The following is a 16,531-nucleotide window of genomic DNA, read 5'->3' on the forward strand; positions in this document are numbered from 1 at the left end:
ATTCTGTGTAAAGAGAGGGTTGGCGCGAGAAGAGTTGAGGACAACTAAACCAGCTGAGAGCCTTCAGCAATGGTCCAGGTGAGAGAGGAGGAGGGCTGGTACTAATGGGTAGGTGGAGAGAAGGCAGAAAAATCACATGATATTTAGGAAATAAAACGAACAGGATGTCATGGAGTATTGGTAATGAGAGGCGAGGAGGAGGGGATGTCTGGAAAAACAGTCCTCTCACAGAAGGTGGCATCTCCTGGAAGCATGAATCCAGGAATGATTTTTTTTGTTGTTTGTGTAGGACTAAGACTAAAACCCATGTGTGTTTCTGGAGAATGGGGGTGTCCCGTTGTGGCTCAAGGCTGGAGAGGTGGGTAGGGAAGAGGCTGGTGAGGTAGGTAGGGGCTGCATTGTGGAGCACAACGGTTCCATGTTCAAGTTCAAATATTGCTGGTGGTTCTTTCATGCACATGGGATTGAGGAAGTGGCCCAGTCAGGGTTCTGAACACACTGATGTTCAAACCAAAACCCAGGAAAATGTGGGGCTTCCTCCATACCTAGTTTTAACCAGGAGAGGTACCAGGGAAGCATGGTACCCTAGAGTCACTACAGAAAATTCTATGGGCTCCTTTCTGAGGACTGCCTGCCTACTCAGGATACAAAACTAGAAGGTCAGACCTAGCAAGACAAGAGGTGGAAGGGGCACAGAGAAATGTACTAGTCGCTGGTGTGGATCACGAATGCTCTGCAGCCAACTTAATCTGAACCCAAGGAGGGCGGTGAGCTCCTCAATGTTCCTACAGAAATATTCTTCCCAGAAAATTCATTTTATGGCAGTAGTTTGGAACTAACCTAGTACACAGCTTGGTCAGGTTGGCAGAAAGGGAATCTCCAACCACGTCCATTATCTGCACATGGGCTGAGGTTCAGCAATCTTTCCTTCTGCACCTCTTTTTACTACTTTCCTTTTGCTCAATTTACCATTATGGCAGGTGCTCTCTTCACCTAGTTCCACCCATGAATTAATAGATCAACCATAATCTCCCTTTTCCCAGGAAAACACAAATAAAGCTCATACTCCATGAACCACACAGACTGGAGAGCAGCCCTCCAGGGCATGTGCCGACATCTGCCCAGGTGAGTTATCCAGGTACCTGAGTCAGGGGTGTTTACCTCCGGATCTGTGTCCATCAGTTACACTTATGACAACAATTATGTAATTTAGTGAATAACCTATAAGCTGATGAAATGCGAGTACAGAAAAGAGCAGTTTTTTGTATAACAAGGTTGAATAACAAGGTTGAAGGCCTTGGAAAACTTAACAGTAAGTCAATCAAAGAACAGCCTGCTATTGAGCTGTTGAGTTACAGATTGATGAGAGAACTGAAAAATATGAAGGGAAGCAGCTAACGCTCCAGAAGGATGCTGCACTCCGTTACTTCCCGTTTTCCATATTTGAAAGTCATTCCTCCATGTTTGAGAAATTCACATTATGGATTGAGGATTCTTCATTGTGGTTTACACCAAAAAGCTAGAGAAGCAGTTCTGTTAGAGGACCCAGACTTTGAGAGAAGACTTTGGCCTTGCCCCATGCCTGCCAGATGAAGGTGCCATTGCATTGAGTTAAAGTAAAATAGTTAATGAATATATATTTAGCCATTATTTTATTTTTGATGATAATTTCATTTTATATATTATTATTATTATTATTATTATTATTATTATTACTTTGAGATGGAGTCTTGCTCTGTCACCCAGGCTGGAGTGCAGTGGTGCTATCTTGACTCACTGCAACCTCTGTCTACCAGGTTCAAGCAATTCTCCTACCTCAGCCTCCCAGGTAGCTGGGATGACAGGCACCCACCACCATGCCTGGCTACTTTTTGTATTTTTAGTGGAGATGAGGTTTCACCATGTTGGCCAGGCTGGTCTCAAACTCTTGACCTCAGGCAATCAACCCGCCTTGCCCTCCCAAAGTGTTAGGATTACAGGTGTGAGGCACTGCACTTGGCCTATTATTATTAGTAGTAGTAGGAGTATTAGTATTTGAGACGGAGCCTCACTCTGTTGCCTAAGCTAGAGTGCAATGGTGCAATCTCGGCTCACTGCAACCTCCACCTCCTTGATTCAAGCGATTCTTCTGCCTCCCAAGTAGTTGGGACTACAAGCATGCGCCACTATGCCTGGCTAATTTTTTTTTGCATTTTTAGTAGAGGCGGGGTTTCCCCATGTTGGTCAGGCTGGTCTCGAACTCCTGACCTCAAATCATCCTCCTGCCTCAGCCTCCTAAAATACTGGGATTACAGGTGTGAGCCACTAGGCCCAGCAATAATTTTACTGTTAACAATTCCCTACTTAATCTCTTGATTAAAGGGAAAGCCTGAGGCCTTGCTCTTCAATCCAACTTTCATCCCTGTCTTTCTTCTTCTGATCTTGAACTCTGATTCAAATCCCCCCCTCCAAGTGTGGCTGACCCTTCCTTGTCTTCCCAGAAACATCAGTGACCTTTCGGTTCTCTCTCCTTAGATACTAGCTGTCTAGGACCCATCAGGATCCAGATTTGGGATCTAAAACTTATGCAATTCGGGAAATTCTTCAAGAAATATAATCCATTAAATAAGAGTTAAGTATGAAAGCAAGATTTATTAGAATGATTTTTGAAAGCCAAATTATAAGTTTTTAAATGCTGACAAATACATAGACATAGACAATTTCAGAAGAAAAAAAAAATGCAACGCTTTTTATTAATTAGGTGCCTGACATGACCTTGTAATACTTTTTTCCAAATTTTTTTTTCAACATTTTCTTGGCCTGTCTATAATGCACTTTTATAATATCTTTCTATAGAAAAAAAAGGAAAAATAATTTAATATTGTCTCTGATATGGTTGATCTTTATTTTTATTCTTGAATCTTATTATTGATTGTTTATAAAAGTTTCTTTTAGCCTCATGACCCTTCGTTGGTAATGGCAAGTAAGTTGTCGGAATTCTCGCCAAATTTTAGGAAATCTGTATGTTTCTTTCATATAAGAGCTATAGGATTTGGGGCATTCAAGATTTTTTCACCATAACTAACCATAAAAACTGAAAAATTAATGTCACTTCTTAATCAGTTTGTCTTTGATATCATTTTTTAGAGATATATTTATCAATTGTATGTTATCTCCATTAATGTCTGTATTTCAGGTCAAATCAGCAAGGAATTAGTGCAGATATGATTGGGCATGGTCATTTTAGTTGAAGGAAGACCATGAAGGAAAACACTCTCCAGCACAGGCAATGGTCTCAGAGCAATGGACAACAATGGACAGAGAGCAATGGACAAATAGCAGTGGGTAAAAAGGCCAGAGTCCATTAGGGAGATGCAAAAGGATGTCAAATGCTGGCAAGTTGCTGAGGATGGAACATCCTGTCCTTGATTTTGGGAGTCAAAGACCTGGTGAGGGGTCACTAAGCAGTAAAAGGCAATAGAAAATCGTTTTTAGATCAGCACCATCAGAGTCAGACAAACCTCAACCCTACTTCTGCCTGTGAATTTCTGCTAGCAATAGGTTAACTATTTCCATACATGTCTGCAAATCACCTACACGTATCCCCCAAAGTCTACCCTAAATGTACACCCAACTCAATGACCCTTAGCCAGATCCCCTAAATGCCATGGCCACTCCAGTGCCACCTGACCAGAAGGGAAGTGAGACAGAGAGATGTCTGAGTGGAAAGAAGCAGCACCTTAACTGCTAAAATACCCAACCTTTGCAAAGTTTACAGAAGCAAATGACCATGAGAACACATTGCTATGGCTCCTGCAGCCCTCTGCACATGGAAGAGGTGACAGCTATAGCCTGCAGCCTCCTGGCAGTAAGAACTGGAAAGAAGTCCCTAGACCCCAGGTCTTTAGGAGAAAGGAGACCTAAGTGCTTCTCAGGCTAACTCTAGGTAGCTTGGGGAAGGAGAAGACAACCACCAACTGGTGAAAGTGAAAGGAAAAGATGGGGCTCCTGTGGAAATGAATCTATTAAATGCAACAAGCATGCATTGAGCAGCCTGATGTGCACATGCTGGACTCAAGCTTAAAAGGCGAAAGGTAGTCCCTGTATTATAGTGACTGAATCTAGAGCTTGCAAACTCAGACCCCACTGGAAGGCTGGAAAAAAACAGGACAAGTTAAAGAGGGACAATGGCAAGTGCTTTGGTGTCTCTGGCTCTTGTCAAGTGTTGCTAAATGATGGAGCTGGCATCGTGGGCAAGCCACCAGTACAGTTGCACAGGGCTCTGGGCTCAGAAGGGTCCCTCAATTGGGTTTTACTGCTCTTAATTTAATTTATTTTATTATTCAATTTTATCTTTCAGTTTGTGTTTTGTAAGTGAGGTCTGTTGAGACAATAGAGCATGCATGGGGACTTGGAACCTCAGCTCATCCATGACTGCCTTTCATCACTTCCCGAGTTCTTGGCCTCCTTCTTGCCACCCTCTGACTTCTCAGGCCCTATCTGGCCTTTCTTTTCCTGCTTCTGCCCAGGAACAACAACTGCTGCCCTTCCCCCTGGATGTCAATTAAGTCACATCACCAGGATGGGCAATAAGGGAGAACCAATGTTCTTCCATCCCTCTCTGCCTTCAGTGGGGGATCCAGGAGTGGGCACCAGGAGGGTTGGGGTCTCAGAGCAGGGCAAGACAGTGACCATCCCCACCCTTATCTGTGTTACTCAGAGCAGGTGAGCCTCTTATTCACCCTCAATCCAGCTACTGAGTGTGATTCAGTGTGGAGGTTGCCATCCCTCGAGTGTGATTCAGTGTGGAGGTTGCTGTCAGCAGTGGGTTAGGCCTGCAGGATGGTGAGAATGGGAGCAGAATTTATGGAATGGATGACTCCACAGCTGGTGGGCTGTGCTCACGAGTGGACAAGTTAATTGAGTCCCCCTGCACAGAGTCCCCTATACCTGTGAGGGGCTGCACCAGCCCCAGAGTAGCTACACACCCAAGAGGAGCATGGCTAGCAAATAGAAAGCACCATCATAGGTCCAGAGGCTGCAGAAGAAAGGACGTTTTACATGTTAGTATTTTAACAGTACTTTCCCCTTGCATTTGGAATAGGGGGCCTTGGATTTTCATTGTGCACTGGACCTTGCAAATGTTGGAACCACCTCTGCTCAGTGGGTGTCTCAGTCCCATTATGCTGCTATAACAGAACATCATAAACTGGGTGCCTTATTGTCTTAGTCCATTCTGTGCTGCTATAACAGAATACCAGAGACTGAGTAGTTTATAATGAACAGAAATGTATTGGCTCAGGGTTCCGGAGCTGGGAATCCAAGACTGAGGGTCTGGCATCTGGTGAGGGCCTTCTTGTCACATCATAACATGGTGGAAGGCATCGCCTGAGAGAAAGGCAAAAGAGAGAGCACGAGAGACAGAAAAGGAGCCAAACTTGTCATTTTATAAGAAACCCACTTGCACAGTGACAAACCCACTCCCATAATAATGGCATTAATGCATTCATTCCACCTTCATGGCTTAATCACCTCCCATTAGTCCCCATATCCCAGCACTGTTGTATTGGAGATTACATTACCAACACATGATTTTTTAGGGCACACATTCTAACCATAGCATCTATAAACAATAAAAATTTTTTTTTCTCATGGTTCTGGAGGCTGGGAAGTCCAAGACAAAGGCAATGGTAGATTCAGTGTCTGGTGAGAACCCACTTCTTGGTTCATGGACAACTGTCTTCTTCTGAACCCTCACATGGTAGAAGGGATGAAGGAGCTCTCTGGGGCCTCTGTTTTTTTTTTTTTTTTCTCCCCCACGGTGGAATCTTGCTCTGTAGCCCAGAGCTGGAGTGCAATGGTGCGATCTTGGCTCACTGCAACCTCCGCCTCCTGGGTTCAAGCAATTCTCCTGCCTCAGCCTCCCAAGTAGCTGGGATTACAGGCACATCCCACCATCCCTGGCTAATTTTTGTATTTTTAGAAGAGATGGGGTTTCACCATGTTGGCCAGTTTGGTCTCGAACTCCTGACCTAAGGGCAGTAATCCCACTTATTAGGGCTCCATTGTCATGACCTAATCACTTCCCAAAGATCTCGCCTCATAATACCATCACCTTGAGGTTTAGAATTTCAATGGATTTTGGGGAGACGCAGGCATTCAGATCACAGTAGTGGAAATGCGCATTGAGTGTTAGGTTTATGACCTACCAAACAAAAGGGGTGAAACTGAAATTCTTTGTAAATTTCCTTAATTCTAAATGTCGGCAGTGGCTTTTTTGCTTTTGTAACACTGTACAGGCTACAAATTCCAGTGACTAGGTTGCACTGATAATTTTATGATACATATGTGTCAGTCAGCTTTATCTGTTGAAAAGGTGCCTATTCGTATTTATTGTCCATTTTAATTGTTTTTGTCATTTCAACTTGTAAGTCATTTAACTGTTCTATTACCAGCCCTTTATCTGTTAAATGCATTTAAAATTTTATTCTATTTATAATTTTTCTTTTGACTGTGTACCTTATATCTCTAACAAATACAAAAAATGTCAAAAACCCTGTTAACTTTTCTGTAGTGAAACAGGTATCTTTCTTTTAAAGCCTCTGAGTTATCTGCTTTTAAAAGATCTCTACAACCCTAGGTTATAACGATGTTCTGCAGTCTGTTTTTCTAAGCTTATATTGTTTTATTTTTACATTAAAATGTTTAATATACCCTAAATTTATTTTTGCATATGATATGAAGTAATGTTGACTTTATTTTCTTTCAAAAGGAGAGTCAGTTTTTCCTATCCTATTTCTAAAATAATTCTTTTCCACTGAATTGGAGTTTTGCCTCTGTTATATATTAAATTTCCTTGTCTACTAGAATTTCTTTATGAACTCTTTTGCAGTCCACTAATTAAAACCCTAATGATTCTCATGGCTTTAACCACCCTCTCTATTAAATTGAGTATATTCGTATATATACATACACACACATATATATAGTGTGTACATACATATATGTATAGTGTGTATATATAATTATTTATATATAATACACACACACATCTGGAAAGAATCTCCAAATTGGCCATTCCAACGCCTTCATTTTACAAACAAGACCTGGAGATGGTAGGTGATGTAGCCAGGAGGCAGAACTGAGATTCAGCCTAAAGACCTCTTCAGCAAGGCACTTGTTCTAAGACTTCACAGTGTCTCTCATCAGAGAGGTATCCTTAAACACATAGAAGAGTTAAGAGCTTTCAACCTGTACTCTGCAATGACTTTTCTTGACAAGAGTATACAGAGGTACTTTTATCTATCTCTATATTCTATTTGGACCCCAATAATTGGAAATTGATATAATTTCTCATTGTCCTGAACTGTATGTTTATGAATGCCAGGCTGGTTTAGGAAAAACAAATTGTTTTCTAACACATTGTACCCCTTCTTGTATAAATAAAATAATGTGCTAATTACTTATCATCCTAATCTGTTTATTTATATAGAATCTCTATTCTATAAATTATGGTAATAAACATATGCTATCAGGCTGGATGTGGTGGCTCACACCTATAATCCCAGTACTTTGGGAGGCCGAGGTGGGCAGATGGTCTGAGGTCAGGAGTTTGAGACCAGCCTGGTCAACATGGTGAAGCCCCATCTCTACTGAAAATACAAAAAAAAAAAAAAATTAGCTGGGCATGGTGGCACATGCCTGTAGTCCCAGTTACTTGGGAGGCTGAGGCAGAATTGCTTGAGCCCGGGGAATGGAGTTTGCAGTGAGCCAAGATCACGCCACCGCACTCCAACCTGGCCAACAGAGCAATACTCGATCTCAAAAAAAAAAAAAAAAAAAAAAAAAAAAATGTTATCAGTAACTGTACATAAGAGACGTAATAAAATTCTAACCTTAAAAGATTTCATGAGTCTGAATGTTTGTATGTGCACATGCATGCACTGAATATTTTTGTGCATTTAATTTTTTGTTGTCAGTTATTTGTTTTTGCTATTTCAATTTGATCTTTCTTTCAATACATGTAAGTAATAGCCCCAAACTGTAAACAATAGGAAGATGAACAAACAAGCTGAGTTCTACTCATGCAAGAGACTACCACCCAGCAATGAAAATAAAAAGAACAGCATGGATAGATCTCACAATCATTGTGCTGAGGGAAAGAATCTTTACATGATGGAGTATAAACGGTATTGTTGCATTGACCTGACATTTTAGAAGAGAAAAAAAATAACCTATGGTAGGAAAAACTAGGAAACAGAATCTTCTGGGGGTGGACCATGATCAGGAATTGACTGAAGGAGGACACGGAGGGATCTCCTGGAGTGAAGAGAAAGTTCTCTAGGTCGATAGGGACTTAGGTTCCAAGGCTGTATGCATTTCCAAACCTCAGCTCATGTACATGAAAGATTTGTGCATTTCTTCATACATTTTACACCAACAAAAAAATTGCTAACAAAGATTGAACCCTCATTAATAAAACACATGCTGAAGTATTTAGGGTGAAGTGCACTGATGACTGTAATTTGCTTTGGCAGTAATTTTGCAAAAAATAAGAAAGATTAGTGAGTGGATAGGGAGAGGGACAAATGAACAGATACATCATAAAGCAAGCACATTAAAATGGTAATTGGAGAATCTAGGTGGAATGTGTCCACTATAAGATTCTCTCAACTGTTCTGTATCTATAAATATTTTCATAATAAAATGTCATGAGGTAACATGACATTTTAAAGTCTTGTTTGGCTGTGTGCAGTGGCTCACACCTGTAATCACAGCACTTTAGGAGGCCGAGGCGGGCAGATATCTTGAGGTCAGGAGTTCGAGACCAGCCTGGTCAACATGGTGAAACCCCGTCTCTACTAAAAATACAAAAAATTATCCAGGTGTGCTGGTGGGTACCTGTAATCCCAGCTACTGGGAGGCTGAGGCATGACAATTGCGTGAACCCGGGAGTCAGAGGTTCCAGTAAGCCGACATTGTGCCATTGCCCTCCAGCCTGGGTGACAGAGCAAGACTCCGCCTCTAAATAAATAAATAAAGTCATGTTCTCTGTGGTTAAACAGAGCAAAAGAGAAAAAGCTGTCCTCATTCTCCTTTCAGAAACTTTTATTATTTTCTCTCACATATAATTACTGACAACATACCTTTATTAACACAATTGTAGAATAGACATTCTATATGGAAACAGATAAGATGATAAGTACTTAACAGATTATTTCTTTACATAAAAATAGGTACAATGTAGTAGAAAACAATTTGTTTTTCCTAAGCCAGCCTGGCATTTTTAAACAGGCAGTTTAAGACAAAGAGATGTGAAAGTATCGTCAATTTCTAAGTATTGGGCATCATTGAGAGGCAAGGACACAGGGCTTGGTACCCAAGCTTCTTGTGAATTATGTTATGATACCCAAAAATATTTCTTTCTTTTTTTTTTTTTTTTTTTTGAGAAGGAGTCTTGCTTTGTCTCCCAGGCTAGAGTGCAGTCATGTGATCTTGACTCACCACAACCTCTGCTTCCTGGGTTGAAGTGATTCTCCTGACTCAGCCTCCTGAGTAACTGGGATTACAGGCGTGCGCCACGACACCTGGCTAATTTTTCTGTGTATTTTCAGTAGAGATGGGGTTTCCCCTGTTGGCCAGGCTGGTCTCGAATTCACGACCTCAGATGATCCGCCCACCTCAGCCTTCCAAAAGCTGGGATTACAGGATTGAGCCACCGCTCCCCACAGAACTATTTCTGTGGCAATGACAGACAAAAAGACTACCGGAAACCAAAGAGCTGGTAGGGGGAGAGGGGAGGGACAAACAACTGAAAAAAAAAAAGGCAACAAGAAAAAGCATAAAGGTACCTCAAGCCCCACACAAGATCAGCCTTCTTATCAGTGTGGACAAGCAGTGTTAGAGAAGTTGGTGTCTGAGCCAGGATTGGAGGCTAATCTCTCTAGGAATTAAAACTTCATTAGCTTGATTTCAGCATTTCTTAGAAATAATCCACAGATTTTGAACTTTGATTGTTTGAATATTATTTCTTCTTATCGCAAAGAAAAAAGGGGGAAAAAAAGCACTGTTCGCTCACACACCAGGGTTTGGTTTATAATGAAGACATAATACTGACTGGTCCTTGGATACTGTCACTTTTGGCCACTTCCATTTGCGCCCCACTCACGGCAGTCTCTATCCACACTCAGGGCAGAAATACTTTTTCCACCCCATCTCTATGCCACAATGTTCCTCTTCCCCCCCTCTTTCCTTTATTTGCTTTTTGAAGGGCTCATCAGTGAAGAAAGGAACCTCTTTCTCCTCTCTGATTCTCCTGTCTGGGATTGCCTGTCCCAGAACAGGGTGTATGTCCCAAGGGATGAGATCCTTGGGGGCCATTGTAGAGTTCTTAGAATTCAACCTACCACAGGGAGAAATGGGCTTAGAGGATAGGAACTTCCAGGAAGATACTAGGGCTGCCTCCAGTTAGCCTGAGGCCTTGATACCTTCCCAACTTTTAGGAAAGACCATTAGAGTAGGAAGGATTTCAAAAGGGAAGGTGGGTTAAAACCAGAGTAGGGGGACAGACTCAGTGGCTCACGCTTGTAATCCCAGCACTTTGGGAGGCTGAGGCAGCCAGATCACTTGAGATCAGGAATACAAGACCAGCCTAGCCAATATGGGGAAACCCCATCTCCACTAAAAATACAAAAATTAGCTGGGTATGGTGGCAGATACCTGTAGTCCCAGCTACTCAGGAGGCTGCGGCAGGAGAATTGCTTAAACCCAGGAGGCAGAGGTTACAGTGAGCCGAGATTGTGCCACTGCCCTCTAGCCTGTGCGACAGAGAGACACTCTGTCTCAAAACATCAACAACAACAAAAACAAATCAGAGTAGGTCAGCCATGTTTCTGAGTTTCCTGAATCAGATGTTTTATTCATTTTTAAAGAAAGACAGAATATTGAAGAAGAGATTGGGGGTAGCGGTTGTTTTTGCTGCTGCTTCTCTGAATAATGAGAGTCCAGGTCTATTTCAGAGACACATGGCATTATCAAGCAGAGAGGAATCCAGAAGTTGGACCCATATAGAAATCATGCCAGACAGCAGAGAAGTTGGGTTTTCTTTAAAGACCTCATTAGAAAGAGACCCTTCACGTTCCTTTAGGACTCTATTGCACTGGTTGGGAATCTCTAACTGGCAGGGTGGACTCTTGTGTTTAACTGAAAGCCTTCCAGCTAAAGTTCTTCTTTTAGTAACCTCAGTGAAGGCAGAGATAATTATTCATTGATTCATACATAATAGAAGAGAGAGAATGAGAAAGAGACAAAAAGAGACACAGAGGCAGAGAAAGAGACAGAGAAATTTGTAAATCATCTATTCCTCATCCTAAAGACTAAAAAAAGTTTCAGGTTTGGGCTTGGGCACCCCCAGAGACAAAACCAGGAGCCACAGTAGTTCTTCTGGTGCTGGGGAACAACTTAGGCAGAGTGAGACCACCCCAACCATCTCTGAGGGAAGAAGAAATTAAGGGTAGAGGAGAGGCTGTTCAGCAAATGCCCAACCTCTCGCTGGAGGGTTACACCCGCAGGGGCGACAGCCGTGTGCTTCAACTCCTCAAAATCATTACACTTCTACCCAGGACTGTGGAGTCTTTCCTGTCCACTTTTTGTGAGGGTTGCTTAGAGCAAAACCATTCTGTAGGAGCTATTTATTACATGCTTACAATGCGCTAGGCTCTGCGGGAATCCAGTAAAAAGGCCCGACATAAACCTGTGAAAAATTAAATGGCAGGACCTAATGCAAAGACAACAAGAGAAGAGATGGCAGGCGATAGCCAGTGATTAATTGCCAGATGCTGAAGATAAAAACCTTCCAGGAGTTCAAAAGAGGCAGTGATTACCTGGTGCTGGGATGCTACCTAGGAGGCCTACTTGATTAAAATTTTTCAACATGTGTTAAGTCCACATGTTTTCTTTTCCTTTCATGACCTTCCATTCCCTTTCTCACAGATCTTCTGGATTGTTTGGAAGTGATATGGTTTGGCTGTGTCTCCACCCAAATCTCACTTGAATTGTAATAATCCTCAGGTGTCAAGGGTAAGGCCAGGTGGAAATAAGTGAACCATGGAAGCAGTTTTCCCCACACTCTTCTAGTGGTAGTGAATACATTTCACGAGATCTGATGGTTTTATAAAGGGCAGTTCCCCTGCACATGCTCTTTTGCCTGCCTCATATAAGATGTGCCTGTTTGGACGAACGGAGGCAAGATGGCGCAGTTCCGGCTTCTTCACCGTCAGCTTTCCCGCGCCCGGGAAAGACACAGGTCGACTGCGCAGGCGCAACCCGACCTCCGACGGAGAAAAATGGGAACCCGCCTAGCCACGCCTACTACCCGCCCCGACCCGCCTATGTCCCGCCCACTGCCCGCCCACTCCCAGGCCCAGGACATAAAAGCCGCTCCCGGTAGGCGCGAGGTGGACACTTCGTCAGCCCTCACTCCTGTCGGGACTGTAGGAGCTCCATCCCAGAGCTCCACTGGGTGACTCCCCGGGCCTCCCCTGCCGGAGACCGATGGACACCTCACCCCTCCCCCACACCTTCTTTCCTGAAGCTGGGGGACCAAAAATAAATGTGCAGTTTTGCTCCTAGCCTTGCCTACTCGCTGGTCATTTAATACTTGCCCTGGTTTCCTAGAAAGCAAATTGGTTTCCTGGAAAGCAAATCAGTTTCCCGGAAAGCAAATCAGTGCCTTTGCTTCACCTTTGCCTTCCACCACTATTGTGAGGCCTTCCCAGCCATGTGGAACTGTGAGGTCAATAAAGCTCTTTCCTTTGTAAATTACCCAGTCTGGGTATGTCCTTATTAGCAGTGTGAGAACAGACTAGCACAGAAAGTTAAGGTATTTTCCAAATGTTTCTAAGAAAAGTTGTCATCTGGGGCTTAACTTAAACTGGCTTCCAAGGAATAACAACAAAACTCAAAGAAGTAGCAATTTTCAGAAGTACTGTTTCTTTTTCACTTGATGTGGTATCTTAGTCACAGCAGGAATTACAGAAAGTCATGGTTTGCTACCTTTTCCTTTCCTTAATGACCTCTACACCAATAGAATCAAAATGTTTCATCACTCCCTCTTTAATGCAAGCTGATTCTGAGTCAGCAATGCTATTAAGCCTGACCTAACCCGAGAACACTTGAGAAGTCTCAAAAAGTATTTACTGAGTCTGTTGATATTGTTTTGCTGTGTCCCCACCCAAATCTCATTATGAATTGTAGCTCCCAGAATCCCCAGGTGTCATGGGAGCAACCAGATGGGAGGCAATTGAATCATGGGGGTGGGTTTTTCCCATGCTGTTCTCTTGATAGTGAATAAGTTTTACGAGAGCTGATGGTTTTATAAAGGGGAGTTCCCATGTACTTGCTCTCTTTCCTGCTGCCATGTAAGAGGTGCCTTTGCTCCTCCTTCATCTTCCATCTTGATTGGGAGGCCTCCCCAGCCATGTGGAACTGTGAGTCCATTAAACTTATTTTTCTTTATAAATTACGCAGTCTCAGGTATGTCTTTACAGCAGAGTGAGAAGGGACTAATACAGCTTTACTTAGAATAGAGCAGAACTTAAGTAACAGATACCTGAACTTAAGTAATAGATAATTATGACATAGTATGTTTTGGTTATCTATTTCTGTATTTAAAAAACCATTCTATGCCTGTAATCCCAGCACTTTGGGAGCCTGAGGCAGGCAAATCACAAGGTCAGGAGTTTGAAACCAGCCTGACCAACATGGTGAAACACCATCTCTATTAAAAATACAAAAATTAGCCAGACGTGGTGGTACACGTCTGTAATCCCAGCACTTTGGGAGGCTGAGGCAGGCAGATCACGAGGTCAGGAGTTTGAGACCAGCCTGACCAACATGGTGAAACCCCATCTCTATTAAAAATACAAAAATTTCGCCAGAGGTGGTGGTACACACCTGTAATCCCAGCTCCTCAGGATGTTGAGGCAGGAGAATCACTTGAACCTGGAAGGCAGAGGTTGCAGTGAGCTGAGATCATGCCTCTGCACTCCAGCCTGGGTGACAGAGCGAGACTCTGTCTCAAACAAACAAACCAAACTATCCTAAAATTCTGGCTAGAAAAAAACCAATAATTTTTATTTTTCATAATTCTGTGAGTAGACCAGGCTCAGCAGGGAAGTTCTTCTGCTTCTCATGCTGTAAATGCAACATGCAGCTGGGAGCCTGTTTGGGGCTGAAAGGTTTGAGATTGTCTTTCATGCTCCAGGGTCTCTTATCCTCCAGCAGCCAAGCATGGGCTTCTTGTCAGTGTGGTGGCTGGAATTCAAGGGGGAGTAGCCCACAAAAACAAGCTCCAGTGTGTAAGCCCTTATCAATCACTTGCGTTTAGCCCTTTGACTAATGTCTTAACGACCAAAGCAAGTCACACCACCAAGTCCACAGTCCACGTGAGAGGGGACCACCTGAGGCTGAGCAACCCCTGTTGCTTGTTAGCAAAGTCTTTCTTAAACTTCTAGGCCCCATTTGAATAAAAACTTGTCCTTTTTCTCCAGGATAATGAAAAGTAACATTATTTGTGTTATTAGCCAGCTTATTCCTCAACAAGCAAAAACTATAGATGTTCCTGACATGCCTAGCAGTTTTTTCATGTCTGAGATTTGATCTGTTTCTCCAGGAAGTCATGGTTGATATTTAAGTCTGTCTTTGGTGCCACTCCCACGTGCTCTGTTGGTACCACATTTGGGTACAACTTGTATGAAGACAACTGAAAAACATCTCTCAAGATGATATTACCCTTTAACCCGGAAAATTTACTTCTGAGAATTTATTCCACACATGTACCCTTACTTATGCTTTTCATTTTAACATCCTATGGTAGTAAAATATTGGAAGTCTCACAACGGTTAATCAATACAGAAATGGTTAAATAAACTATGGTACATTCACACAGTGGAATACTCCACTTATATTTTAAAAATGAAATAAAATAAAAAATAATAAATATATGTTCTAAGATATATTAGTGAGAAAGACAAAATGCAAAGAAAGTAGCAAACTACATTTACAAAAACTATATTTTGTATATAAAAGGAGAAAATATATTTGTATATATCTTAGTATGTACACTAAGACACTTGAGAAACAAATGTAAGAAACTAATAATAGTGACTGCCTGGCATTCAAATAGAATTAGTGGAGTGGAGGGGCCCTGGAGAGATGGGAATAAGAGTGGGAGGGAAAATTCTCACTGTACAGATATTCCCTGACTTACAATGGCTCAACTTACAATTTTCAACTTTACAATCATGTGAAACCACTGCAATTTCTATGCAATGTATAGCATTCAATAAATTACATGAGATATCCAACACTTTCTTGTAGCTTTCATGTTAGGTGATTTTGTCCAACTGCAGGTGAATGTAAGTGTTCTGAGTATGTTTAAGGTAGGCTAAGCTAAGCTATGATGTTCAGTAGGTTTGTTGTATTACATGCATTTTAGGCTTATGATATTTTCCACTCATGGTGGATTTATTGGGATGTAACCCTTTCATAAGTTGAGCAACATCTGTATATTATATGTATGTGTGTGTGCATACACTTATATAAGCATATGTAAATTTGCTTTGAATTCCGTGAATATATTACCTTCTCAAAACACAAATTAAAACATTTTTTAATTCCCTTTTTTTCTTCAGAAAAGTGGTTTAGTTTCTGTGGCTTACAATTAAGAATGCCAACTGATTTGATGGGATAGGCACTGTGCTGAATACTCTACAAGGAGCGGTGAAAGTATATTCCCGCCCTCTGTAAGGAGGTACTTTTCTCACGTTTCTCTATGTCTTGTCAGAAGAGGCACTATCTTTTCAAGGATGCTTATATAGCACATAGCCTGGAAGACACAGATAGTATCTTCCTCCAGGGAAATGGAAATATTTGTTTACTATCTGTGATGATTAATGTTGAGTGTCAACTTGATTGGATTGAAGGACACAAAGTACTGTTCCTGGGTGTGTCTGTGAGGGTGTTGCCAAAGAAGATTAACATTTGAGTCAGTGGACTGGGAGAGGCAGACCCACCCTCAATCGAGGTGGGCACCATTTGATCGACTGCCAATGCAGCTAGGATAAAAGCAGACAGAAGAACATGGAAAGACTAGACTGACTGAGTCTTCCGGGCTCCATGTTTCTCCCATGCTGGATGCTTCCTGCCCTCAAACATTGGACTCCAAGTTCTTCAGCTTTTGAACTCTTGGACTTAGGTCAGCAGTTTGCCAGGGGCTCTTGCGCCTTCGGCCACAGACTGAAGGCTGCACTGTCGGTTTCCCTACTTTTGTGGTTTTGGGACTTGGACTGGTTTCCTTGTTCCTCAGATTGCAGACAGCCTATTGTGGAACTTCACCTTGTGATAGTGTGAGTCAATACTCCTTAATAAACTCTCCTTCGTAGATACATCTATCCTATTAGTTCTGTCCCTTTAGAGAACCATGATTAATACACTATCCAGTGTAACAAAGATTTCTCCCTCCAGGGCCAAGGTGAGGCAGGTTTGCTTGCAT

This window comes from Piliocolobus tephrosceles, chromosome 9 (genome assembly GCF_002776525.5).
Source record: "Piliocolobus tephrosceles isolate RC106 chromosome 9, ASM277652v3, whole genome shotgun sequence".
NCBI classification, from domain to species: Eukaryota; Metazoa; Chordata; class Mammalia; order Primates; family Cercopithecidae; genus Piliocolobus; species Piliocolobus tephrosceles.